This window comes from Furipterus horrens, unplaced genomic scaffold (genome assembly GCF_987537825.1).
Source record: "Furipterus horrens unplaced genomic scaffold, mFurHor1.1.pri manual_scaffold_3, whole genome shotgun sequence".
NCBI classification, from domain to species: Eukaryota; Metazoa; Chordata; class Mammalia; order Chiroptera; family Furipteridae; genus Furipterus; species Furipterus horrens.
In genome coordinates this window covers 75350421-75376444 of record NW_028327173.1, presented here as the reverse complement: position 1 = coordinate 75376444, position 26024 = coordinate 75350421, and the positions used below count along the sequence as shown (strand labels likewise).

Here is a 26024-nt window from a genome sequence, read left to right as displayed (position 1 = left end):
CTGAAGACCAGACAACTTTAGTGAAATGCTTAGTTAGTGCCAAGTCGGAATTTGAATCATCTGATTCCAGAGTTGCAAGGTTTTCCATTACACCACAATGTAACTTTGAATGACATTTTCCATGTGACTTTTAAATTTTTACATATTTAATGTTATGATGACTGTGCTGAGTGGCCCTTAACTTGAGCCACATTAGTGGGAATTGCTTTAACAAAGCTGTTATATTAATAAGTTGAGTGATTGTTGAGTTGGACTGCTTTATACATTTTAGATTAAAAACAATTACCAATGAAAAAGGAGCTGCCTTTTTCAATTGCTGGTCATAAGTGGAACTTTTGCTTTATTTATTACAAATCAATTAATGGTTCTTTCCTCTAATACCCCATCAATCAGTCCCTACACATTTCCATTGATAAGGATACCTCACCAAAAGAAATCAATTGTCCTTTGTCATTTTGACAGGCATTAGCCATAAAGGTGAATTAATCCAGAATGCAATAAGGGAATACCTGCAGGCTATGGCCAAAACCTAATTTTGTAAAATCAAAATTGTCATAACAACATTTCACACTCAATGATAACATGGGGCTTTGCCCCATGATCCCATAGCAAGGCTTAGTTTGTCTCTCCAATGTAAGAGTTGGAACTACTTTGGTTTTTATATTTGACCACTCCAGTCCCATTGCCAGATGCTGTGGAAAGGCTCAAAATACTGTATGCTCTGTTTCCCAAGGCTTGGTTGGAATTTAAACAATTTTAATAGGGAACTATATAAGAAAATCTAATGTAATGCCTGAAAAATGTACAGTTGCAGATATGCATGAGGCTGCTTTCTGGCTCTGATACAACGTTTCTGTCACAGTGGTCCAGAAGAATATTTGGAAAGGAGAATTTTCATTAACACAGGCTCACCAGAGGAATTTTTGAACCTGTATGAGTACTGTCTAACTCTGTGCATACAATATTACCAGTAGCATGTTCGAATGCAACAACCCCAGAAGCTGCATCTGTGAAATCTTATTTTAAAGAGTCATTGCAAGCATTTGAGTAGTGACCATGTTTACTTCCAAAATTAGAGTATGCTATTTCCATACTACTCATGGAAATTCATTTTTAAAGAAGTTAAAGATTAGACATTAAAAATCCTCTCTACTTAGCTACATGATATAACATATTCAGGAAACATTTGTGCTTCTTCTAGTTCATGCTTATCCCTAGGCTGAAAAATTTTAAACCATTTTTAGCCCCTTCGAGGATATTGCCTAGTTTTTTGATTTTTTAAAACTTAAGTTATATAGGTCAAGTTCTTGAGTAAAAACTCATCCAAATAAGGTTTACTTCTGAATCCTGGTGTTTAAATAGCTTTGGGAAAACTGTACTTAAGTAAATGATTTTTCCTAGAGTAAGACAGTAAGCATTGAGTATTTTCTTTTTCCAGCTAAATTTAAAAAAAAAATATTTTAAAGTACTATCATTTTTAAAAGTATAAACATAGTTTTGTATGCTTGTTTCTTTTGGAATGTATTTGGAAACCTTTCTAAAGAAGGTTTACATTTTTAATAGTTTATTTTTATTGCATCTTTTCCTTGGCCATTTATCTTCCTTATATCCTCCCCCCGCCCCCCATAATCTCCACACTGTTGTCCGTGTCCGTGAGTTCTTTTTTGCTCAATTCCTCCAGCCCCCCAAACTCCCCCTTAGAGCTGTCAGCCTTCTAGCTATGAGTTTGTCTCTAGTTTGTTTATTAGTTTATTTTGTTCATTAGATTCCACATATGAGTAAAATCATATGGTATTTGTCTTTCTCTGACTGGCTTATTTCACTTAGCATAATGTTCTCCAGGTCCAGCCATACAGTCACAAAGGGGAAAATTTTCTTCTTTTTTATAGCCAAGTAGTAGTACTCCATTGTGTAAATGTACCACAGCTGTTTTATCCACTCATCTACTGATGGACACTTGGGCTGCTTCCAAATCTTGGTTGTTGTAAGTAACGCTGCAATAAGCATAGGGGTGCATATATTCTTTCGAATTAGTGTTTCAGGTTTCTTTGGATACATTCCCAGAAGTCAAATCACTGGGTCATAAAGCAGGTCCATTTCTAATTTTTTGATGTAATGCGATACTGCTTTCCATAATGGCTGCTCCAGCCTGCATTCCCACCAACAGTGCAGAAAGGTTTTCCTTTCTCCACATCCTTGCCCGCACTTGTTTGTTGATTTATTGATGATGGCCATTCTGACAAGTGTAAGGTGATGTCTCCTTGTGGTTTTAATTTGCATTTCTCTGATGATCAGTGAAATTGAGCATCTTTTCATATGTCTATTGGCCATCTGTATGTTCATGGATAGGAACAATTAACAACATTAAAATGTCCATACTACCCAAAACAACGTACAATTTCAATGTATTCCTATCAAGATACCAATGACAGACTTCACATAACTAGAACAAATATTCCAAAAATTTATATGGATCCATGAAGTACCCAGAATAGCAATAGCAATCTTGAGAAAGGAGAACAAAATTGGAGGAATCATGCTACCTAATATCAAACTGTACTATAAGGCCATAGTAATAAAAACAGCATGGTTCTGGTATAAAAACAGACATAGATCAGTGGAACAGAACAGAGACTCAAGAAACAAACCTATGCCTTTATAGTCAATTAATATTTGACAGAACAGGCAAAGAGAGTTTATTCAATAAATGGTGTTGGGAAAATTGGACAGATAACATGCAGAAAAATGAAACTAGTTCACCTTCTTACACCACACACAAGAATAATTTCAAAATGGATTAAACTTGAATGTTAGACCTAAAACCATATAAAATTGTAGAAGAAAACACAGGCATTAAAATCTCGGACATTGTTCATAGAAAGCAATAGTTTTTCTAATACATCTCCTCCGGCAAGAGAAAGAAACAGACAAACAAAATGAGTGGAACTAAATCAAACTAAAAGGTTTTTCACAGCAAAGGAAGCCATCAGCAAAATAAAAAGACAACCCACTGAATGGGATAACAGTTTAGCCTATATATCTAATAAAGGGTTAGTATCCAAAATTTATAAGTAATTTATAAAACCACACAAAGAAAACAAAACAAAAAAACTTCAGAACAATCTGATAAAAAATAGGCAAAGGACCTGAAGAGGTTTACATTTTTATAGTATATAACCTTTATATCTAAAACTTTTTAAATTTAATTTATTGGAGTGAAACTGTTTAATAAGATCATATAGATGTCAAGTGTACATTTCTGTGATAATGATTTGTGTATTGCATCATGTTCCTGCCATCCAAAGTGAAATTATCTTTCATCACCGCACATTTGGCTCCCTTTACCCTTTACTACCACCCCGCATACAAACCTTGACATGGGACACTCTTTTTCTGCATATTTCCTAAATCTCAAATACTGGTCCAAATTGATTTGCTGTAGGATAAACGTTAAGATAATTTGTTGATCTCTTCATATCACCCAGTGCATGCTCCTAGAGGTAGAGTAAGGGATTAGTATTTGGTTTAGAAATTGTATGATTTGTTAAAAATGGTGCAATTCTAATATATCAGTATACTATCTTCAGCCTCTTTTAGTCAGTGCTTTAATTAAAAAAGGATATTTGTGCCCCTAAAAATAAGTACTTTATCCATTTTTCACAAGGAGTAATCAAACTTCCATTTAAGTAAAATTTGTTTTTAGCTTCTACTTACTTAAGCAATTCTGTGAGTGACTGATATTTTGAATCAAAATGGCCACAGTGAATGCAGCTATATTAAATTACCCTATTATTAACATTATTTTAATTCCAAATGCAAGACCATATACTGAACCATCAAATGAGTCTCTACAATTTAAAAGGGATTGAAATAATATAAAATATGTTCTCTGGCAAAAGGAAAATTAGTAGTTAATAATAAAAAGCCATCTAGAAAATTCCTGCACATCTGAAAATTGAACAATGCACTCCTAAATAACCCACAGGTCCCAGGAAAAAATATTTTGAAATGATAATAAAGCATATCCAATACATAAAATTTCTGGGAGATGCAGCTAAAACCCTACTTAGAGGGAGATTCATTGTTTTCAGTGGTTCTGTTTAAGAATAGTAAAGTTTTTAAAATATGCCAATATAGTTGATAAAGCTATTAAGAAATCTAAAACAAAAATCAAAAGACTGGTTACCCTTAAGGGACAAGGATTGTGGTCTGGGAGGGACCCACAGAGGGGCTGTGTATGTTCAATTTCATTAACTGACATGGAATATGTGTGTCGCTTATGGGTTGAATTGTAGTCCTCCCAAATTCATGTTGAAGTCCCAACCCTTACTCCTTCATAATGTAATGGTATTTGGTAAAGAGATGATTAAGTTAAAATGAGGCATTGAGCGCAGGCCCTGGTTCGATCTGGTGTCTTTACAAGAACAGAAATTTGGACACAATGAGCCTGAGTGACACACAAGCACAGAGGGAGGAACACATGGAAGAAGTGGCAAGAGTGTGACCCTCTACAAGTCGTGGAGAGATGCCTCAGAAGAACTGAACCCTGTGGGCACCTTGATCTTGGACTTCCAGCCTCTAGAAGTGTAAGAAGTTGTATTTCTGTTGTTTACAACACCCAGTCTAGGATACTTTGCTATGGCAGCCCTGGCCGACTAAGACAGTGTTCATATTTTTTAAAAAGTTCTTTGTTACATGTGTCATAAGTTATTAACTATTATAGATACAAAAATATTTAAAAGTCAATTATAAATGAATAAATGGATAACTGAGCTCAAAAGTTGTCTTTCTGTGTCAGATCATGCTAATGACATTTTCAGGACCCTAGTTTTACTGTTTAAATGTATGGGAGTAGCTGTGTGTAAGTATTTAAAATGTGGCAACTTTGTCACTTGTGGTAACTTTACATACCTCAAAGTTGTGAGCTAAATGAGAAAATCTAGGTAAAGCCCTTATAACCATGCCAACACAACATGCATTAGCTGTTTTATTACTGGTGCTGCTATTTATTTATATCTATTTGTTGCAATGATTTTATTGCAGTTTAGTTTTCTTGAAGAGTATAGGCTTCAAAATGTATCTCTCACAGTAGACTTGTGAAAAGGGTGGTGAGTTACATTTGTGGAGAATATAGCTGTTTCCTGTTGGCCTGAGGTTCAAACATTTTGGAGGGAGAGAGATTGTGAGCGTCCTCTTGGGGATGGACTGTTCTGCCTCCACTTCCAACATGGTTCTCTGCCGTTAGCCAGATAATGAGAGACAGATTTCTCCTGCCAGTGCTACTTATGCCTTTGGACCAGATTTGTACTTTTTCCAGAGGAAGTTAGGACAGGAGAAGAAGGGAGGGGCTGGTGCTACTGAGTCATTAAGTTTGTGGACCTGAGTGGCACATAGGATGCTCTGTGTGTGTATGTATGTATATGTATGTGTATGTGTGCACCAATGTATGTGCATACTTAACATCAGGAGTATATAAATTGGCATTTGTTTTGGGAATGATATTGATAGTCAAAGTGCTGTTGATTGAGGAATAAGAAGTAAGTGTATGTGGAATGTGCTGTTATTAGAGAACAATGGGAATTCAGCAATTTCCCCCTAAAAACTCTTCTCATAAATAAATCTCTCTTCCTCCTCCTCCCTCTCTTTTCCTCTCTCCCTTTCTCTCTCTCCCCATCCATCATGCCTGGGATTCTAGAGTTAAAAATGTACTATTTGGATTAAAGACACTGTGGTCTCTTCCAAGAATTTATTTTTATATGCTGAGCATCTTGGAAAGTAAGACCTTGCTCCACATGAGGAATCGATTCCTCATATTGCTTTCCCATCTGGTAGCTGGACTGAGAGTAAGGAGGGAGGAGTGGATGTGGAGAGGTGGCCCTCAGTTGGGCTCAGGAGTCCTCTGTCCAGAGCATGGTCTCCCAGGGACTTCACTTCTCTCCAGAGCATTTTAACTCTGTGTTTTCATTGTTGTATCAATAATAAACTGATGTAAACACATTCTAAATCATCTCAATGATAATGTTACAACAGGGTCTTCCCAGGAAACTTGAGTACCTGTTTACCTTTGCGTTGGCCCCTGAGTACTAGTCTTTGTTTCTGGCTAATGATTGATTTATAAATGATGAGTTTCTACCAAATTTGGGCTGGATGACACCCTTTTCTGATATAGGTTAGAGAAAAGTGGTGAGAGAATGGAGCCATCCTGCTATCCCAGTAATGTAAGCACCCTTAGGTCCAAAGAATGTTGGCTGGCCTGAGTGCCATAGTCAGGCTGCAAGTGACAAATTTGCAGCAAAACCTCATCTATCACATTCAATTAATATTGTTAAATTGTGCTGTTTTGTAGTTTTTTCTTATCCATTTATTTTGGCTTTATAGTTGTATAGAACTTAGAAACTTAAGGAGTTTATTCCTAATTGTGTTTTTGGTGCATATTTTGAAGATCTAATAAAATAATTTAGGTCACTTCTGGGAGTATGAGTAAGCTTTTGTAGATGACTTAAGTTTAAGAAATGCCTGTCTGGTGTGTGGCAGAGAATGTAAGGACAGGGTGAGGGCTGGAATAAAGGATGAGGGAAGCATGGAAGGGAGGGGACAGTTAGGATGATAGATTTGATGGTTGGGGATGAAGAGGCTTTGGTAAGATCTTTTGCATGTGTCCTGTATGAATAAAAGGAACCCAGAAAAGGATTTCAAGAGATTCTTCCCAAAACTTGATCAACTTCACAATTTGGCCTATACCTGGCACTCTGGATGAATTGTTGGATAATGGAAGAACTATCTCAAAGTAATTTGACATCTCTCTCCTGGATTATTTCAAAACAAATGTATTTCTAAAGTGATTCATTATGAAAATTGAGGTCAATGATTTCCATAAAGGAAGGTGAAGTGGTGTCAGACTCTTTCCATTTAGCTACTGGCAGGTCCACGGGTCAGATGTGGGGTCTTACTCTTGTGTGGTGAGCAAATGGGATCAGCCACAGTTAGACAGGAGGGCAGAGGGGCAAGCAGACAGTGTGACTCCTACTCCCCATATGTTTGGTGAAACCTCATGCTAATGCTGAATTCCTGTGTTTATACTCCTTCTATTGAGATAAAACTTTTTTTATATCCTTGAGTTCTTTATTAACTAATCTCACTTTTAGTTGGATTCAGAGGTGAACCAGCTTTATGTCAATTTCTCAGAAAGGAATTGTGTCCCCAGGTTCCCCTGTGGTTCACACATATTTGCAGGAAAGGAACTTGAACTAAATGACCTTATACTCTTTTAATTTAATAGAGACATAACCCTAAGTCTAAATAAAAATGCCAAGTCTTTAAAAAATAAACATAGCTTGGAAAGTTAACATGGTGCTGATTATCTCTATGAAATATTACTACATTGAAATAACACTGACAGCAGCAAGTAAAGCATGCAATGTTAGGCTTTCTGGGCCTTTTGGCACTTGAGTGTGCTAGACAAACATGTATCCTGCAAAACTCGGGCATTTTTATAATATTAAGAATGCTCTAATCAGACCCCCCCCCCAAAAAAAAATCTCACTTGTTTGAATAGATAATTGCCACTAGATTTCATTAGAGAAGATGTAAACTCGCTTAAGGTTCTGTATATGTGTATAAGTATATTTTATCACATGTATCACATACATAATGAGGAACTTATACATTTATATATAATGTCACATGTACAGGGAGAAACTTTTCAGTATATGTTGTAATACAAAACTGGTTTTATTTTGTGTGTTTACCATTTACCGTATTTTTCTCACGATAAGATGCAACTGACCTCAAGACGGACGTAGGTTTAGAGGAGGAAAACAAGAAAAAAAATATTCTGAACCAAATTATGTACTAAAATATTTAATAAAATATAACAGAATAATATTTCAACCATGTAAATGGAACAGTAGTCAAAGGCAGTATTAAGAACCATCATCACTGTCATCAACAAATGAGGAGAGACTTTAAGGTTCAAGTACTCTTCTAGTTTTCTGGGAACCCCAAGAACTCATCATCACTAGTGTCAGAATTTATGGGGGCCTTTCATAACAGGCACTGAGGGAGTTAAGAGGTACCACTAGTTGTAACAGTCACTGAGAGTATCACTACCCTAGTTACAGGTTCTGGCATACTATATTCCCAGTGCTTGTGTTACTACTAGAATGGTGACCCCACCATAACCCCCTTTATATACTACACACTTCAGCATTTATGGCTGCTCACCCAGTTACTGCTGGCCTCCTCCCACAGAAATCTGGCGTGCAATGGAAACAGTATGGAGGTAGACGAGGCAGCTGTAGCATCTAATGGAGCCAGTAGCCAGCCGAGAACATGTTACTTCAGCTCCACCCATCTGCCTCTCATGATTGGTGGAGCTTAAGAGACAGTGATTGGTGATTGGAGGCGGTTCTACTGACCCCGACCCCACCCAGTGTCAAAGACAATTGGCAATTGGCACTGTGCCGCATACCGGTTACTAGCCTCAGCTGATTCAATAGGTCAGCAGTTGTTGCTGGGAGTGTGTGTGAGGCAGCCCTCTGCACTCTCCTAGGTCCCGGGTGATGGGCAGAGGCAGACGGCAACTAATCAGATGCCCTGAAATTCAGCAGTAATGTGGGAAATTTAAGCATTCCCAGGGGTTTTGCGTGAGCCCACCGCTTCCTCTTCTAACAGCTGTTGCCGCCGCTGACAGGTCAGGTAATACACATCACGGTCTGTGATGCAATATTTGCTCCGTAAGACACACAGACATTCCCCCCCCCCCCCCCCACTTTTGGGGGAAAAGAAGTGCATCTTATGGAGCGAAAAATACGGTAATCCATTTTGTTACTATTCTTTGTGGCGGGGAGAGCTACAGTGGGTGAGTATCCAGTCTTTCCATCTTCTGAGACAGAGACCATGTTCTCATGGAGAGGCATTGTCTTCAGCAAGGCGATTTGAAGATGGATTTAGTTTGCAGATTACACTCTGTCACTTCCAGTTTATAACAGCATTAAACACCAAAAAGCAATCCTTCTCAAAGAAAAGGAGTAGGTTGAGAAGAGGGGGAAGGGGAAGGAAATGAGACTTGACTTTTAGAAAGAAACAACACTGAAAATACGTGAAATTAACCCCAACAAAATTAACTAACCTAATGAAAAGGTAAAATTAAAAAGTATTTTAGGAGGCATGAAAACAGTATGAGATGCAAAGATAAAAAAGAAAGTGATGTTGAGTTTGAAGTGTAGGAGGAGATTGGGAAACAGATGTGGGAAAGAAAGCACAGACAAATGGAAATGTTCCCAAGTAGGTTTGGGTTTCAAATCTTTCCTTAAATGACACTCATGAAGACTTTGTTAAACTAATTTACATATATTTGATAATGAATGAACTTTTGAATGTGTTATTTTAATAAGTTTTCAGCTATAATAAGAAAAAACTGTGTGGTTTCCCCTTTCCCCCCCAAACCATTCATTAATGTTTTAAATGAAATGAAAGAACATTAATATCTAGATTTGCTTGAACAATGTTTTCCTTTGATCAGAGACAAACATTGCCTTCTTAAATGTTTAAAGTGATTCTACACGGACTGACCTGTTCATATTGTACATGATGTTAAAACCATGCTTAGATTAAAAAACGTAAATTTGTGCAAACGAATAACAGTGTAACACACATATAACTTTTGCAGACAATGCCAATATCAGAATTATAATTTAGATTGCTTAATGGATTACCCACTGATGAATTGACTTCGGGACTGCCATTTCTTACTAATAAACTCCCAGAGTAAGCCTTTTCTGTTCCTCTTGCAGGAAGTAATTGATGTGACGGCATAGAATAGCATCGAAGGGAACATGGAGGTTTGTAGGTGTGCTAGTTACCAGCAGTCACAGCATTTGGAATAAGCCTTTTACTTAGATCACAGGGATGTGATAGAGTTAACATGTATTGTATGCTTTCTGTGGTAAGTGATGTTGAAAGAGCGTCATGGGCCTCACCTCCATTGAAACTTCACAACTGCTGCAATGGAATAGATGTTATTTTATCCCCAATGGTCAGATGAAGAAACCAGTGAAGCTCAGAGAGGAAATTTGCCCCCAGGAACCTAGTATCCTAGAGCTAGCATTTGAATTTAGATCACTTGCTGGAGGGCTTTTAATCAATCCTCTTTGCTACTGCTCAAGGACAGGCTTGGATACTAGTAATACAGGTGGGAGGTGACCTGTTCAGGGCAAAGGAAAAATGTCATTATATGGAAGAATCTCAGAGGAGATGAGGTTTTATTTCAAGTGTTGAGGGATTAAATTGAATCAAAGGTTGAAGATTCTAGCACCGAGAATGGTCCGAACAATGCAGTGGAGCAAATGTCTGTTCAGGACGTAGGGAGGAGATGAATTTGAGTGGAGGGGTGACTTTCTGTGTGTGTGTCTGTGGGGACTAGAATATCAAATCTTGTGAATGTATATTGATGGTGATTAAGGGTGACTTGGGGTCAGATTCTTAAGTCTTGAGTGCTGAGCTCAGAAGTTTAGAGCAACGTTTCCCAAGCTGTATTCGATGTAGTCTTGGTATCCCACGAGATACCTTGTGAAAATGCATTCTGTGGTAAAATAAGTGGCGGCAACACATTACAAAGTTTCTGCAGAGTTCTCAGTCTTGAAGTCACCAATTCATATGTGTGTTCCCCAGAAGGAAGACTGATCACATCATCTTTGTCTCCCCGATTACCATGAACAGCTATTCCGTATGCTAGTTCTCTGTTTGGGGACACTGGCTCAGACTGTCCTGTGCAGGGGGAGGCAGTAAGAAACATTTCTGAAGAGAGCAATAATGGGAAAGTGTTAAAGTCAGCCTGCAGTTTTTAATTCTCTCAGGCATAGGTCAAAGCAGCTGATTAAAAAAAAAAAATACAAGAAGTCCTAAAATTTCATGTAATCCCAAAGTCACTTATTGAAACTAATTTTGAGGGTGTTTGTTTGTTTGATTTTTGTATTTAAAAAATTTTAAATCCTGAGCTTCTGGCTTCTGTTGCTGCCCTTATTAACATTGGGTTTGAAAAAGTCTCTTTCCTTGTTGTTCTTATTTATCCATCATTAGCATTATACTGGGCATTAGGGATATAAGAGGTTTGTGGCCAGGGAGAGAGAAGCATGAATGTTCATGTTTCCTGTGGCACTGTCCATGCTGCCTTTGCGATGAAGAAAGGATTCACTAGGACCTCATGTGATAGATAAGGCCATGGTGGGGCTGAGGCCATTCCCAGGGTCTCTGGTACCCGTTGAAAAAGTTTTTAATGCTATTTCTGGCACCTTGCTCTTAAAACTCCATTCTGACAATTTGGTCCAGTAGAACCATGTGACATACCCAATGTTTGTGTTCCACATTGTCAACTCTGGATTATCACAGGATCATGGGAGATTGAATCCAAAAATTGTTCCATCTTCTAGGCATATTTGAAATAAAATCACATGGACACTTGCATTTCTTCAATAAATCTTTGGTTGCTTTCTTCTCTGCCTTTTAATAACTTTTTAGGATCACGTTCTCTTCTATGTTTTGAAATCAGGTAGCGAGTAAGTGTCTTAGGTAAAATTAGCCAAAAGAGAACATTTGATCCAGAGAAATGTTAGCAGTATCGTAAATACAGTTAACTAGTTAGTTGTGGAGGCCTTCAATTAAAATGTATTATTTACAAATACAGGCTGAAACATCAGTTTTTAATGCAAGGATCATGTGCCAGATGCTGTATAATTCTTTCAAACACAGGTTTAGACCACAATCAGTGAAAATGGGAGAAAAATTAGGAGAGCGAAGTGCAGAATACATCCTGAAATCCTGAAATTTTCTTAAAGGAAATACTATACGTAGTCAAAACTCAACTTTAAAAAGTAAATAAATGTGAATCAGAAGTGTTTTTTTTTTTTTTTTTAAATAAAAAGAAGATGTGCAGAAGTGACTGTTTCTAAGTTGTCTGTTAGTTATCACTCATTCTATTTTTCTTTGGTCACCCTAAATAGTCAAAAGTTTCTCTGAATCCAACTGGAATCTTTTTTAATTTAAACTATCCTTTGAAAGTGTTTGTGTCTGTATATTGCTGTTTTCTTTTGGTTTGTTTGTATCTGGTACTCTTGGAGATTTTTGAAACAATCAAGAATCACTTATGTCATAGACAGTGTTTACTGTCTTTTAACAATAGTTTACTTTATTTGGTTAATAGGACATGTGGTGTTGAAGCATGTATTTGAGAAATAGGGCAGACAGCATGGAGGTAGGGTGTGAGGCACTGAAATCCTTCTGCTTAGATTCAAATCCTGGCTCCACTTCATACTGAGGATGTAACTTTGGACAACCCACTCAGCCTCTCCAGGCCTTGGTTCCCCCTTTTGTAAAATGGGGTTGCTGATAATAGTACCCACCACAAAGGATTTTTTGTAGATAAGAGTTTATAGCAGTACCAGATATATAATAAGTATTAAATTGATGTTAGTTATTATTACTAAACAAATTAGCAACACATGTTAGGCATTACTTTTATATTTTCTTAATTGAAAAAATGGCTTCTTTTTCATTTTTGATGGGTTGCTGCAGAAGGAGGAAGAGATGAGTCAGGAGGGCAGTGTAATTTGTTTGTTGTTGTTGTTTATAATATCACTGGGACATCTTTAACCGGAAGATAGGACATAATTTTATGTTTTTATTTATATGCAGAAGCCATATTGTTTTCCTCTAATTAATAGCAAACTTCAGAACTCTGTGCAGCTGTGGAAATGACTTCTAGCTTTGTGTTCTCTACCAGAAGTTTGAAAACAACCTGAGTAAACGTTTAGTTTACCTTTCTAGTTTGAGAAACCTTCTGTTCATCTTGGACACTAAAGGTCACAATGTTTATGGTCCCAAGAAACCATAAAGATGTATGTCAATGACTGTTGTTGTGGTTGTCAATGGTGAGGGGAAAGGGGGCACTAAAAATACCAGACCCTACATTCCTGTTGGAGACTTTGGTTTTTTGTTTTTTTTTTTTGTTTTTTTTTTTTGTGGTTGTTGTTGTTATGATGTTCAGTGATTAAAAATCATGTTATAAGTTAACCATAATTTATTTATAGCTAAATTCCACAGAACTTTATTTAATGCCATTATTGACCATAAAGTTGACATTTTGATATTTTAGGATGACTTTTGCTTGTTAGATATTTGTCTTTGAAATATTTTGAGAAATATGTTCCCTGTATAAGTCCAATCTTATCTCTGAAGTATTCCCAAGTTCTTTGGTTTAGAATTTTTCCTGATAGTTTGTCACTAACTCAGAAACTATGATATGTGTTTGAGAAATTCCAAAATCTTTTCAGCTCATAGCCCCTGAATTCTTTCTCTAAATGGTTTCTTTACACCTATATTATTATTTCAGTTTCCCCCCAGAGTGATGGTTTCTGACCTTGTATCTTCAGTCTATAGAGCTCACATTTGCTCTTTCCTCTCCAGAAGATGTTTCATCCAAGTTATACTATCCCCACCTCAAATTCAGTGTCTTTAAAACAGAATCATTTCTCAAACTATGTGCACCTTCTTCCTTTCCAATGCCTTAGAAATGACATCCTTATTCTTCTGGTTACTGACCCCAGACAGTTTTTAACTTTCCAAATCCTTTACAGTCACTCAAATCTTTTCATTCTTCATTAGTATTCTTTTTTCCCAACCATCTCTTTGTCATCTTTTTTTTCTTCCTACTTGAGCAGGAACTCGTGGCTTCATGCCTAGATTATTGTAACAGCCTTCTAACTAGCATCTAAGACAAAGGTGCTCAGTCCTCTCTTCCCTGTGTAGCTTTCTGATTAAAGCCTATTATATATGTTTCACTCCTGATCTAATACTAAGGATAGCTTGTCTTCATTTGGCTCTTCCATCATTTGCCCTTAACATCTTCTGTTCTGCAGCAAGAATTTCTTTTTTATGCTTAGTGTCATGACATCCACCACACCAGGCTCTTTCTTAACTTCCTTTGTTTCAATCCCTTGGAAGCTCCTCTTGCCACATGTCCACTCATGTATCTTTCGTCCACTTCTCATGAACTCCAGTTCATGACTTTCCATTTTTCTTCATATATGCTTTTCCACTTAAAAACCCATGATCCTTCTTTTATCTGTCTCTCATTTCTTACCTTTAAGAATACTTAACTCTTACCTCTCTAATTTAAAAAAAAAGTATGTTTTGCACTTTTATATTTCCATGTTTTATATTTTTCACTTAATCAGTTTTTAACTCCCTAAGGGCAGGTATTATTACATGTGTATTTCCCCTCAGAATGATTTATATAGTAGGCACTAAATAAAAACACATGGAGTGAATCCATGGTTAAAATTTGGGGGAGCACAGCTTGGCTTGCGATCAGATGAGATGTTATGAGGCAGCATTCATAAAAGTACTATGCAAATGTAAGACGGTGTGATTAATTTGGGGTATGTTTTCAGCATCTGTTTATATAGTCCCCCATTCTGGAATATCAGCACTGCCAGGATTTCTCATGACCTTCAAAATTTAAACAGGCACTGAGATAGATGTATTTTCATAATAGGTCTTAATAAGACCTAATTTGCTCATATGTTTGTTTATTTACATCTATTTTACTAGGTCTTTTATTTATTCACTATAGGTATTTGTTAGTCTGAAAGCTTATTAAGATATAGGTGATACTTTATTGTCACCTCTGCAATGCTGTGGTCTCCATTATGGGGCTCAAGAACCTTACTTATCTTTACATACTTTGACTGAGGACAGAGATTTTATCATAGTCGTTTGCATCTTCACATTAAACCTTGCTGCCTTCCCACATATCGTCCTTTCCAGATTGTCTAATCTGGAATTTCAGATGCTCCCCCTTTGAGCCATTTCCACATTTCAGCTGGTAGTAGCCACGATAAATTACAGGCTCGAGGGGGAGCTGCATGGATTCCGTAAGAAAGCACTGTATACCTGAGGGTTTTGGTGGAGAGGTATACAGAATCTATACCCGATTTATAGCATACATTTTCTTCCCCAGGTAAATCTGTGTCCTTATTAATGTTTTCCTCGTCTATTTTCCCAGGTGTCTATATTACTGAACATACTGGGCTTTGTTCTCTCATCGTAAATGTGTGTTTATTGCTCCAACAGAGGCTAACTTGATGTCCTCTGCACATTTCAAAAGTATGCCTTCTTTTCCATCCGCAGGCCATCCTGGTGCCCGCCCTGAACAGCCGTCTCAACTGCCCCTGATCCATGCATGGCTGTTCTCCGTTGTCCAGTCCACCAGATGTCCTCAGAATTAACAGACCCAAAGGGAAGTGGCTAATGGTAAGAATTTTTTCCCTCTTCTTAGAAAATTTCTAATATGTTTACTTTTAAGCACTGCCAATGCAAGTTTTTTTTGTAGGAGTGGGTGGTATGAGTATGGTTCCAAAATGGTGTTTTTAGGATATTAAAAGTTTAGGAACATTTTTTTGGATTTCTTTCATAGTGATGGGTCAGGAGGAAGAACATAAGAGTACATTACAGATAACTTTTTAAAACATCTCAAACATTTTTGACATTCTGAGTTTTAGCTTCTGGCTGTCATCCCTGGCATGACCCATCAATACCTTAAACTCAACATAGCCAAAGACAAACTTAATTCTTTCTGTTCTACCGTAGCCTCTTCTTTGAAGTTTTGTACTTCAAACCTTGGTGTTGTCATTTACCTGCCGCTCTCATGCCTTACCAGCCACTCATTCCCCATTCAAGTAATCTGTGTCTTCTAGATATTTCCTAATCCATCTCCATTTCCCTATTCTTATTATCTGGCCTTGGCTGGTTCAATTACCTTTTTACTGGGCCATTTGGTATACTGAGGATAATCCTACCCTGCTCCCACTCTCCCAAAATATAGCTCATTGAGTTATTTCCCATATGGATTAAAAAGCATAATTGAAGCTCTTTAGCACTCTATGTTTCATCTATCTTATTTCCATAATCTTTCCACACCTGGATCCATTGGGGTCTTCAATTTCATGGTCTAGTCTTGATCCAGTTCCTTAGTCTGTCCTGATTGAGCCAGGATGCATGTAAGTGTTTTCCATTCCTCTGTTACCCCTTCCCAAGTCGAATGGGCACTTAAAATTAAGCAACTATCCTGTACCAGAAATTTGATGGCCCAGTGATGTCCTCTGAGTTGCTATATCTCTCCTATTTTTCCCACTAGTATTCAGAGCCAGTTCCCTTTCCCCATGTGTCATTGTTTGGTGGCTATGATTTACATTTCTTCTATCTATCTTATATTAACTTATTCTGAGCTTTTATTGGGGTGCCATTGCCTAAATTTTGGCCAGTTACTCAGTTCAATGATCTAGCCTTCCTTTAAGGCTTCAGCTTAGACTTCAACTTCTTGATAGTTGAGGTGCTTCTCATCTGAATTATTTTTATCAGGACTGGTGATTGTGACACCCAAGAGCTCTAGAGACATGATTCTTTGCTCACTGTGTGTAATAGTTTTTATGACTCCTGTAACAAATTGCCACAATTTGGTGGCTTACAGCAATGAAAATTTAGGTGCCAAACGGAATGCTGTCTTGTTACAGGCCTAGGGGAGAATTTGTTCCTTACCTCTTCCAGCTTCTGGTGGCTGCTGACATTCTTTGGCTTGTGGCTCCATCACTCTGATATCTGCCTCCGTGGTCACATTTCCTTTTCCTCTTCTTTCTGTAGTCAAATCCCCTCCTGCCTCCTTCTAATAAGCATATTTGTTACTGTAGGGCTCAACTGGTTAATCCAGAATAATCTCTCCACCTCAAAACCTTAATTTAATCATGTCTGCAAAGTTTTTGCCATAGAAGGTGACATTGACAGGTTCCAGACATTAGGACCTGTTATCTTTGGAGGCCCTTATTCAGTCTACTGTACTGTGTTTTACTCATCTGCTATATCTCCTGGAAACCCAAGTCCTGACCATGCGTGAGTCATGGTTAAGCTTGTCACGCCCTTTAGCAGAATTGCTATCTATCTACCTCACTTGCACATAGAGAATTGGCCTCAGCAATGATGTCTTTCCCTAGAGTCTGTCTCCTGCCAGGGGCAGGTATGACCTCCCCTGCTCTGTTCATTTTGCCTCAGTCTCATATCTTGAATTAAAGAAAATAATCAAGTCTCTTCGAAAATATCACCCTGTGATGCTCGCACTCATGGTCTCTCTCTCTCTCCTGTCTCCCACAAAGACCTTGTAATTCACGCCCTCCCCGATTATCTCCATAGTGCTTCACTTGATTAGGACATACTGAGACATGGGCCACTGTTTCCTTATCTAGAATGCCATTTTTTCCTTCTTCCATATGTGGTAAAGTAGTGTTTATTGTGCAAGGTCTCGCCAAATGTCAGATTCTCTGAAAATTTCTTGAACTGCACCCATCTCTCCTTTCCATTTAGAATTAATTACTTATTTGATATCTTCCTCATCAGCACTCTCTTTACTCTTGATTCTAACCCATTGTAGTCTATTTATTGTGTCTAGGCCTCCCCTTCCTAGACGAGTTTCATGAGAACCAGGAGTAGGATATTTCTCATCTTTTTAATTTTAATCTGACACATGATCCAAAATAAGGACTTGATATAATAATATATAATATATTAAATATGTGTTTATTTGATCAATTTCAAGTTTTCCATAACTCAGAATATTTTAGGGTATAGGCATATTTAATAATCTCTTAATTTCCTATAAACCCCTAAATAATTCTTTTTCTAGGTGGCTACCTACAGTTCATTTTGGCTTTTGTTTCCAGTACAGACTGATTAAAAATACTCTATTCTACATTTAAATTTTATTTGCTGTGAGGGGGGTCATTATACTTAACCCTCTGGGGAACCAATTTATTTTAATATGAGACTTTACAACACATGAAAAACTACCAGAGTAAGTCACTTGATTGTCTTGTAGATCTAGACTTTTAAGCAAGAATCTGCAATCTTGTTTTTCAGAATTGTTTCTTTTGATTCATTGGCTATCTGTTGAAACAGTACTGTCTTTTTTTCCTCTCCCTGGCTGCTTTGTTTGGCTTGAGTAGATCTGAATTTCAGCATTATTTCTCCACCTTTTCACTGGAAGCTGTGGGAAGAATTGCCCACCACCTCCCTGATCTTAAATGTAATTAATGCCTGGTGAGTTATTGGCCCTGCTGCATTTATTGCTGGCGTCTGTTTCCTACTTCTAGGAGTTTTGTAGAGGGTGCTGGTATGGTATTACATTGCATGTCTTATATTTATGAGAAACTCAAGGGGCTTTGAAGATTTTCTTTTTTGGTGTCTAATCTTCTAAGAGCTTTCTGAGGTGGGTAGCGTGAAGTGTTATCTCCATTTTGCAGATTTTATAACAGAGGTATTGCACAACTTGATGTAGGCCCCACAGCAAATCAGGGGCCAAATGGAAACCATCTCCTCAGTCTTTCAACATCCATTTCGGTGACTTAATTTTAATTTTAACACCTATGCCATTTTGATTTTGCATGAAATATTATTGTTGCTACTTATATGGTAGCCGGTGCTCCAGTTGTAGTATTTTTTATCTTCTGCATCCTATAATGCTTTCTCATTTGTTACACACACACATTGAAAATATACTTTGTTACATAATGAGTATATAAAATATGCTTTTTGTGTATAATAAAAATACACTTTCTTTCAAAATACTTTATATACAAAACTGGTTTCTGTAAAAGAGTTACCTGGTCAAGGGACTCTATGTGTATAGCTATGAGATTTAAGCCTTATCAGTTTATTTTATGTTATAACTTTTTTTTTGTCAGTTAAACACACTTTATAGGCATTAGCTAGAGATCAAGAAAGAAATACTATAAAGTGAGCAACAAGTAATCACTAGTAAGTGAAATAAAATTTTTAAACTTAATTCTTCTATGCAAATGACAGTAACCCCAAAGTGAGCTTATCCCATAACTTTCATATACTTTTCTTCAAATGTTAAGATATTTTTTCCCTCTCAGAAGACAGTTAATACATGTTTTTGAATTTAAAATTTTACTGCAAATGTATGGTTTTGATCATATTTGCCAGAGCCCTGTAAGGGACTTCGTGTCTGCGTTGTAGGGTGTGTGGCAAAGCTTCTTTCTGTTCAAGATGGAATTTGGAATGCCCCATTCTTTTGTCAGGTGGCATTAATTATACTAGTCCTCCAAGAGCACTAAGCTGGCGGGCAGGGAAACCTCCCCAGTTTCTGGAGTCTCAGAGGCACAGCCTTAGTTTGTTGCTGTGGAATGGCGTTGAGGCAGGCTCTGACACAGCTGCCCTAGGACTCAGCCTTGAGACCTCCGTCTGATTGTCCTAAGGCCCTAGACAGGACTTAGAGCACCTGGTGGGGGGATGCAAGGCGCCACCCTCCAGCTCTGTCGGCCTCCCCTCCCTGTGCTTCTGAGCACCACCCAGCTGCAGTGTTTTTGCCTTGAAACCATTTGGAGCTGCTGGAATAAAGGCCACCCAGAGCTTCTGGGAGCAGCTGTGGCTGTAGGTCTCCCATTGGCCAGAGCAGAGAAGGTTCTCACTTATCTGCACTGAACACGGGTGGCCGTGATCCCTTAGGATAATGCAATTTGTCATTGTCTGGGGGTGGAAGCTATTGTCTTCCTTTCCAGCTTGTTGTTTGAAGTAGTTTTGTTAGGCTTCCGGCTTTGCTGACTCACAGACACACACATAAAAACTCCCTCCCTCCCCCACCTCCTCCCTCCCTCATCCCCATTTAATGGCTTTTGAAATGACTAAGAAGATAACAAATCTCCCTGCTAGGGGGTAACAGCTTAAACAGTAAGTGGAAGGAACTGTTCACACAGGTCGCAAAGTCTGAAAAACTTCATCCAGCCTTCCACTGTCACTGCTAACTCTTATTTCCTTTTCTGTTCCTGTCTCCCCTCCTCAAACATTCTGGCTGAGCCATAGCCTAAATGTGGCTTGCATATGATTACAGAGGCGAAATTCCCATTGGGGAACTTTGAAGATGAGCAAGTTGAAGGATGCCATTTTTGTGTCCCCGATAGAAATTTCTCATTTCGAATGAACATTTTGTGAAGATGCTTCTTCACCTACCCCTTTCACTTGTGCTGCTGAACTGTAATTAAAATGAATGAAGAACTTGATTCCCAGTGTGTGCACCTGGGCTCTTTGTAGAGTCTCTCTTAGCAGTTGATGGATTTCTAAAGCAGAAAATCAAGCTTATTCACAATAGAAGCTTATAGTTTTAGAAAACCACATGGATAGGAGTACTGTAATTTTGCAAGATTTGGCAGGCCACCAATGAACCCAGTAGCCACAGTGACCAAAACTAAAAATGTAGAAAGTCAGCTTTCTTCCTTAATTACTTTTAAACCATGTTAGCACATTCTCAGGGGCAGAACAACAGTTTCAGTACTTCATTGTAGGGATATTTTTTCTTGCAATAAAATAAAGTTCTCATGTTGTTTTAACATAAAATAGGACTTATTATTAATTGAGGAAAAAATTGAAAGAGTGTATAGACAGCATTTCTACCAGGTAGCATTATGAACTCTGATGAGTAAGCATTGTGGACTTGGGAAATTCCAAATATATTAAATCCCCCATTTTGTGTGGGTCACTACTTGTCCAGCTAAATAAGTCACTTAACTGATAACATGTGTATCTTTCTCAATGATATTTTAGACTAATATCAAGATGCAAAAATAGTCTCTGTTTTATTGTCTATTTTATTGTCATCATTTCATGAAAATACTGCCAAAAGGGTTGGAAAACAAAATTTTCTCATGTTTTATAACACAGTTCCCAGGGCCCTAGGCCTAATTATTCTTAATACTTGAGCTCACCATCAGTTTTTCTGGACTGTCTTAAAACAAGCCCCAGACTGATACATATAGTCTGCCAGTTTCTAGGCAATGAAAGTTTCTGGAAAGTAGGTCATTTTACATTAATGGTAGCTATGATAAATTTTAGATGTTGTGTGTGTGTGTGTATTTGTCTTGTGTTATTTGTGTTTGACATAAATCTATATAGCTCCTAGTACAAAAATCATAAACCTTTCAATTTCCCTAAGGCTTATCTCCAGTTCTTGTTCCTTGAATGCAGATTATAATAGAGGCAGGCTCTGGCTGGAAATGCTGGACATCTCTGCTTGAGTTAGAGAATTTGCTCTAGGCCTCAGGGGATAAGGACAGAGGGTTGTTTTCTAGCTGGCCCCAGAGCCCCTGAGCCTCTGCAGTTTGAGGTAACTGCCTTTGTGTGTGGGATCTTGTCTGCAGCCTCCCACAGTGTGGGGAGAGAGAGTAGGGAGCGGTGGGAGGAGGGGATAAATTATTCAGCCTCTGCTAAATGTCAGGCACTGTGCTGAGTGCTGTACATACATTCCCCTGAATCTATACCACAAACTTGACAAGGAAGTATTTTATAAATGATGCAATGTAGAACTTCAGAGCTCAGACATTTGGGCCAGACAGCCCGGGTTTGAATCATCACTTTGCTACCTTCAAAGTATGAGGCCCCACAGTGCCTCAGTTCCCCATTTGTGAAGTGGGGATAGCAACAGAACCAACTTCTGTTGTCTGTTATTGGGATAAATAAACTAAGAATTGTAAAGTGCTTAGAAGAGTGCCTGCCATACACTATTAGACCAATGTTTGTTAAATGAAGGGAAGAGAAGTTGGGTTAGGATTGGACCCACATCTGTTGGCTTGAAACAGGTGATCGTTTCACCTTACCACGCATTATACTCCCTTTTTTTCTTCCTAGTTACCTTTGAGTCACCAAATCTTGAGTCAGTTTTCTTTGTTCCTTTTCACCTTACCTGATCAGGGTGGGTTAGTGGTCCTCATATAATTCTGGTTTTCCCTTTTCCTTGTCTTGGAAGGGCCATTCTAGGGCCTGTGACTCAGAGCTTAAACAATTAAGGCTCTGCAAGGAGGCAGGTGATAAAGACTCTCCAAATGACTTTGGAGTTGAACTGACCATTTTAGTTCCATGCTCAGTTTTTAAGGATGGACTCAATGAGCCTTTGTTATTTCTTTTTTAAGAACTTATTTTTCAATTATAAGGTGACATACAATATTACATTAATTTCAGGTGTACGACATAGTGATTAGATAGTTACATACCTTATGAAGTACATCATGATAAGTCTAGTACCCATCCCTTTGATGTTTCTTACTGTTATTTTGTGCATTGGTTCTTTCTTGTCTCAAAAACGGAGTCATCTTTGCCCTGGCTGGATGGCTTAGTTAGTTGGAGCATCATCCCATACACCAGAAAGGTTGCAGGTTCCATTCCCAGTCAGTGAACATACCTGGGTTGTGGGTGCGATCCCCAGTAGGGGCACATATGGGAGGTGGCCAGTCCATGTTTCTCTCTCACGCTGGTGTTTCTCTCTCTTGTCTCCATCCCCCCCCCCCCCCATTTTCTCTCTAAGTTCAGTGAACATATCTTTGGGTGAGGATTAAAAAAAATGGAAGCATCTTTCAAGCAGATTCTGTTTCATTCACCTTTCATTGTACTCATTCCAGGCAATTGACTCTCTGCTGAGCACATAGGTAATAAACAGCTCATGGGTGTTTGGATTGAGGAAGGAGAGGATTGTTTTTAATGGCTTTACTCTATCTCTAAACATAAAGTGACACAAGGCAGATGTTTTCCCCCTCATCATGGTGGCAGGATCAAGTTTATGGTCTGGATTTGGGGATTTTTGACATGTCCTTTGCTTTGTCCAGCAGTTTCCACTGGGATTTTTGGTTCTAAGCTTATGTCCCTCTATCTTAGGTCTCTAAATGTTGTGGTGTTGGCTTGAACCTGTGTATCTTCTGCCAGCGTCCTTCTTTACACTCTCTTTTAAGAAATGCTGCTAAATATGGAGAATGTATTTACACAGCCCTTAGGTGTGATGATGAGGAACATAACATTTGGTCTCCAGTAAGGAAAATATGGAAAGGGGTTTGATTACTCTTGCCTCAGTCCCACCTAACTCACCCACACACATCCAGTTTATTTTGGACAGGAGTTTTCAATAATGTTAAAATTTATATAAACTGCAATGGAGTTTTTCAGTAAGGATGCAGAGCCTTAAAGGCAAGACAACACTATTAATAGAATGTGGATGTGTGTGGTTTATTTTTGTTTTCAAAATGGAAATGTCTCTTTGGGGTTTTGGCATGCTCTTTGATATGTTGAAAGATGAGAAAACATCATTTGGGAAACTCAGCACTTATACCATATTAGGAAATTTACAGTGCCTCAGATTTCACATTTAATGTTTTAATTGCTTGGTTTGGTAATAGAAAAATTTTAAGCTTCTCTCTTTCACTTAGAGTTACCACCACTTTCTTGCCCCCTCTCCAGTGGTGGGCTGTTGCCAGCTTCTACTTCCTGCCCTAGCCCCAGCATGGACTGAGTATTTGCTCTGAAAAAGGAGTCCATCACATGTCCTTTTGAATCGATATCATGTTGAATTTTTACATACTGTTTTTTTTCTTGTGTGTGTGTGTGTGTGTGTGTGTGTGTGTGTGTGTGTGATATACCACACATGCAGCTCTTTCCTATGGTGCTGGAAAATATCTTAACTGCAACTGAAATTGAGTTGTATATATGAAACTTTCAAGGTGGCTTAGCATAAATGGTGCTACTCTGAGCATTATGTAATGTACTGGAGAAATCAAAGAAAGAGCTACCATCTTGGTCTGAGGGCACTATAACAGACACGCCCAGATATTTTAAGAGATAGAGGCAAGGAGGGAAAGAGAGCTGAGGGGGTGGGGAGAGATGGTGGTGGGGGACAGAGAGAGTGAGAGAGAGGTAGAGAGAGATAGAGAGGTAGGGAAGGAGAATAGGGAAGAGAGGAAAGAGGAGAGTTAGGTTGTATTGATACATTCCCTGGAGTTTAGGCCTACTGGGAAAATTAAGACCCAAAATAAAGTTGACATTTACTCAGCTTATAAATACCGTAGAAGGAAACAATATGAAAGGATTTCTAAAAGTCACTTCTTGTGGACAATAAAATGTGGAAGGAACAATCTTGTATATCATCTTTATACTCATACAGAGTTACAAGGTTTAGAAAGAACACTCGCTTTTGTCCAGGAATTAAGGCTTTATCACTAGGCAGCTGAGAGTGGGGACTGGTTTCACTTTCCATGGACAGCTCTCTCTGAATATTATTTGCAATTAAAATATTTATATTACTTTTCAAGACCCAATTTTTGAATTATATAGTAATTCATCTTTATTGTAGAAAATACAGACAGACCTTCAAAAGAAAATAAAAATAACCTATAATTACATAAGCTGAAGAAAATTTTAATATGTTTTCATTTAGTGTTTATTTCTGTGTGCTTGTATCTACATGCACTTTATATAAGTAGAATCACACTGTATTCAGTTTTGAATTCTTCCTGTAACAATAAAATAAAAATGATATTTGATGGTTGTATTGTGATTCTTTTATTTTTTAAATTTAATTTAATTTTATTGTGTTTCTATTACAGTTGTCCCATTTCCCCCCATTGCTTCCCCCCACCCAGCGCATCCCTTCTCCCACAGTCAATCCCCACTATGTTGTACATGTTCATAGGTTATTTATACTCGTTCCTTTACTGGGCCCTTCCCCTATTTGCCCCCCTACTCCCCCCCCCCCCACAATAACTGTTTTTCTGTTCCTTGTTCAATTTTGTTCATTTGTTTGTGTTGTTCATTAGTCTCCTGTAATAGGTGGCAGCATAAGGTATTTTTCTTTCTTTGCCTGGCTTATTTCACTAAGCACAATTCTCTCTAGTTCCATCCATATTGTTGCAAATGGTAGGATTTCCTTCTTCCTTTCTGCTGCATAGTGTATTCCATTGTGTAAATGTACCACAGCTTTTTGATCCACTCATCTACAGATGGGCACTTAGGCTGTTTCCAGCACTTAGCTATTGTAAATAGTGCTGCTATGAACATAGGGGTGCATAGGTTATTTTGAATTGGAGTTTCAGGATTCTTTGGGTATAGTCCTAGCAGTGGAATTGCTGGTTCAAAAGGCAGTTCCATTTTTAGTTTTTTGAGGAAATTCCAAACTGTTTTCCATAGTGGCTGCACCAGTCTGCATTCCCACCAGCAGGGCACTAGGGTTCCCTTTTCTCCACATCCTCGGCCAGCACAGGTTGTTTGTTGATTTGTTAATGATGGCCATTCTAACTGGTGTAAAGTGGTATTTCATTGTGGTTTTTATTTGCATCTCTCTGATTGCTAGTGATGTTGAGCATTCTTTCATATGTCTATGGACCATCTGTGTATCCTTCTTGCAGAAGTGTATGTTCAGGTCCTTTGCTCATCTTTTAATACGGCTGTATGTCTTCTTGTTGTTGAGATGTGTAAGTTGTTTATATATTTTGGAGATCAATCCCTTGTCTGAGGTATCATTGGCAAAAATGTTTTCCCATACGGCTGGTTCCCTTTTCATCTTGCTGATGTTTTCTTTTGCTGAGCAGAAACTCTTTAGTTTGATGTAGTCCCATTTGTTTATTCTTTCCTTTATTTCCCTTGCCTTAGGAATTGTATTGGTGAAAATATTGCTGCGTGGAATATCTGAAATTTTCCTGCCTATGTTTTCCTCTAGGACTTCTATGGTGTCACGGCTTACATTTAAATCTTTTATCCATCTTGAGTTTATTCTGGTGTGTGGTGTAAGTTGGTGGTCTAGTTTCATTTTTTTTGCATGTCCCTGTCCAGTTCTCCCAGCACCATTTGTTGAAATGGCTCTTCTCACTCCATTTTCTGTTCCTTACCCCTTTGTCAAATATTACTTGACCATATAGACCTGGGTTTATTTCTGGGCTCTCTATTCTGTTCCATTGATCTATATGTCTGTTCTTATGCCAGTACCAGACTGTTTTGGTCACAGTGCCTATCACAATTTATTTTATAATTTCCTATGCATTTTTTGCTGTACTAATTGTGTTCTTGATAGTGGTGGTTTACTGTGTTAGGTTTAAGCAATGCTATTAAGAGCCTTTTTGGGTATGAACTGATTTTCCATTATCCTGGTAATT

At 38.1% G+C, this 26024-nt stretch overlaps 1 long non-coding RNA gene across 1 annotated transcript in view; it reads left to right on the top strand.

The window, feature by feature from the left end:
• The window catches only part of LOC150015331 (uncharacterized), a 129580-nt gene that overhangs the window by 32449 nt on the left and 71107 nt on the right, over positions 1–26024 (top strand). Inside the window, exon 4 of the long non-coding RNA XR_016509987.1 lies at positions 15187–15309. This is a non-coding gene — a long non-coding RNA (uncharacterized LOC150015331). The remainder of the gene's footprint in view (positions 1–15186; positions 15310–26024) is intronic.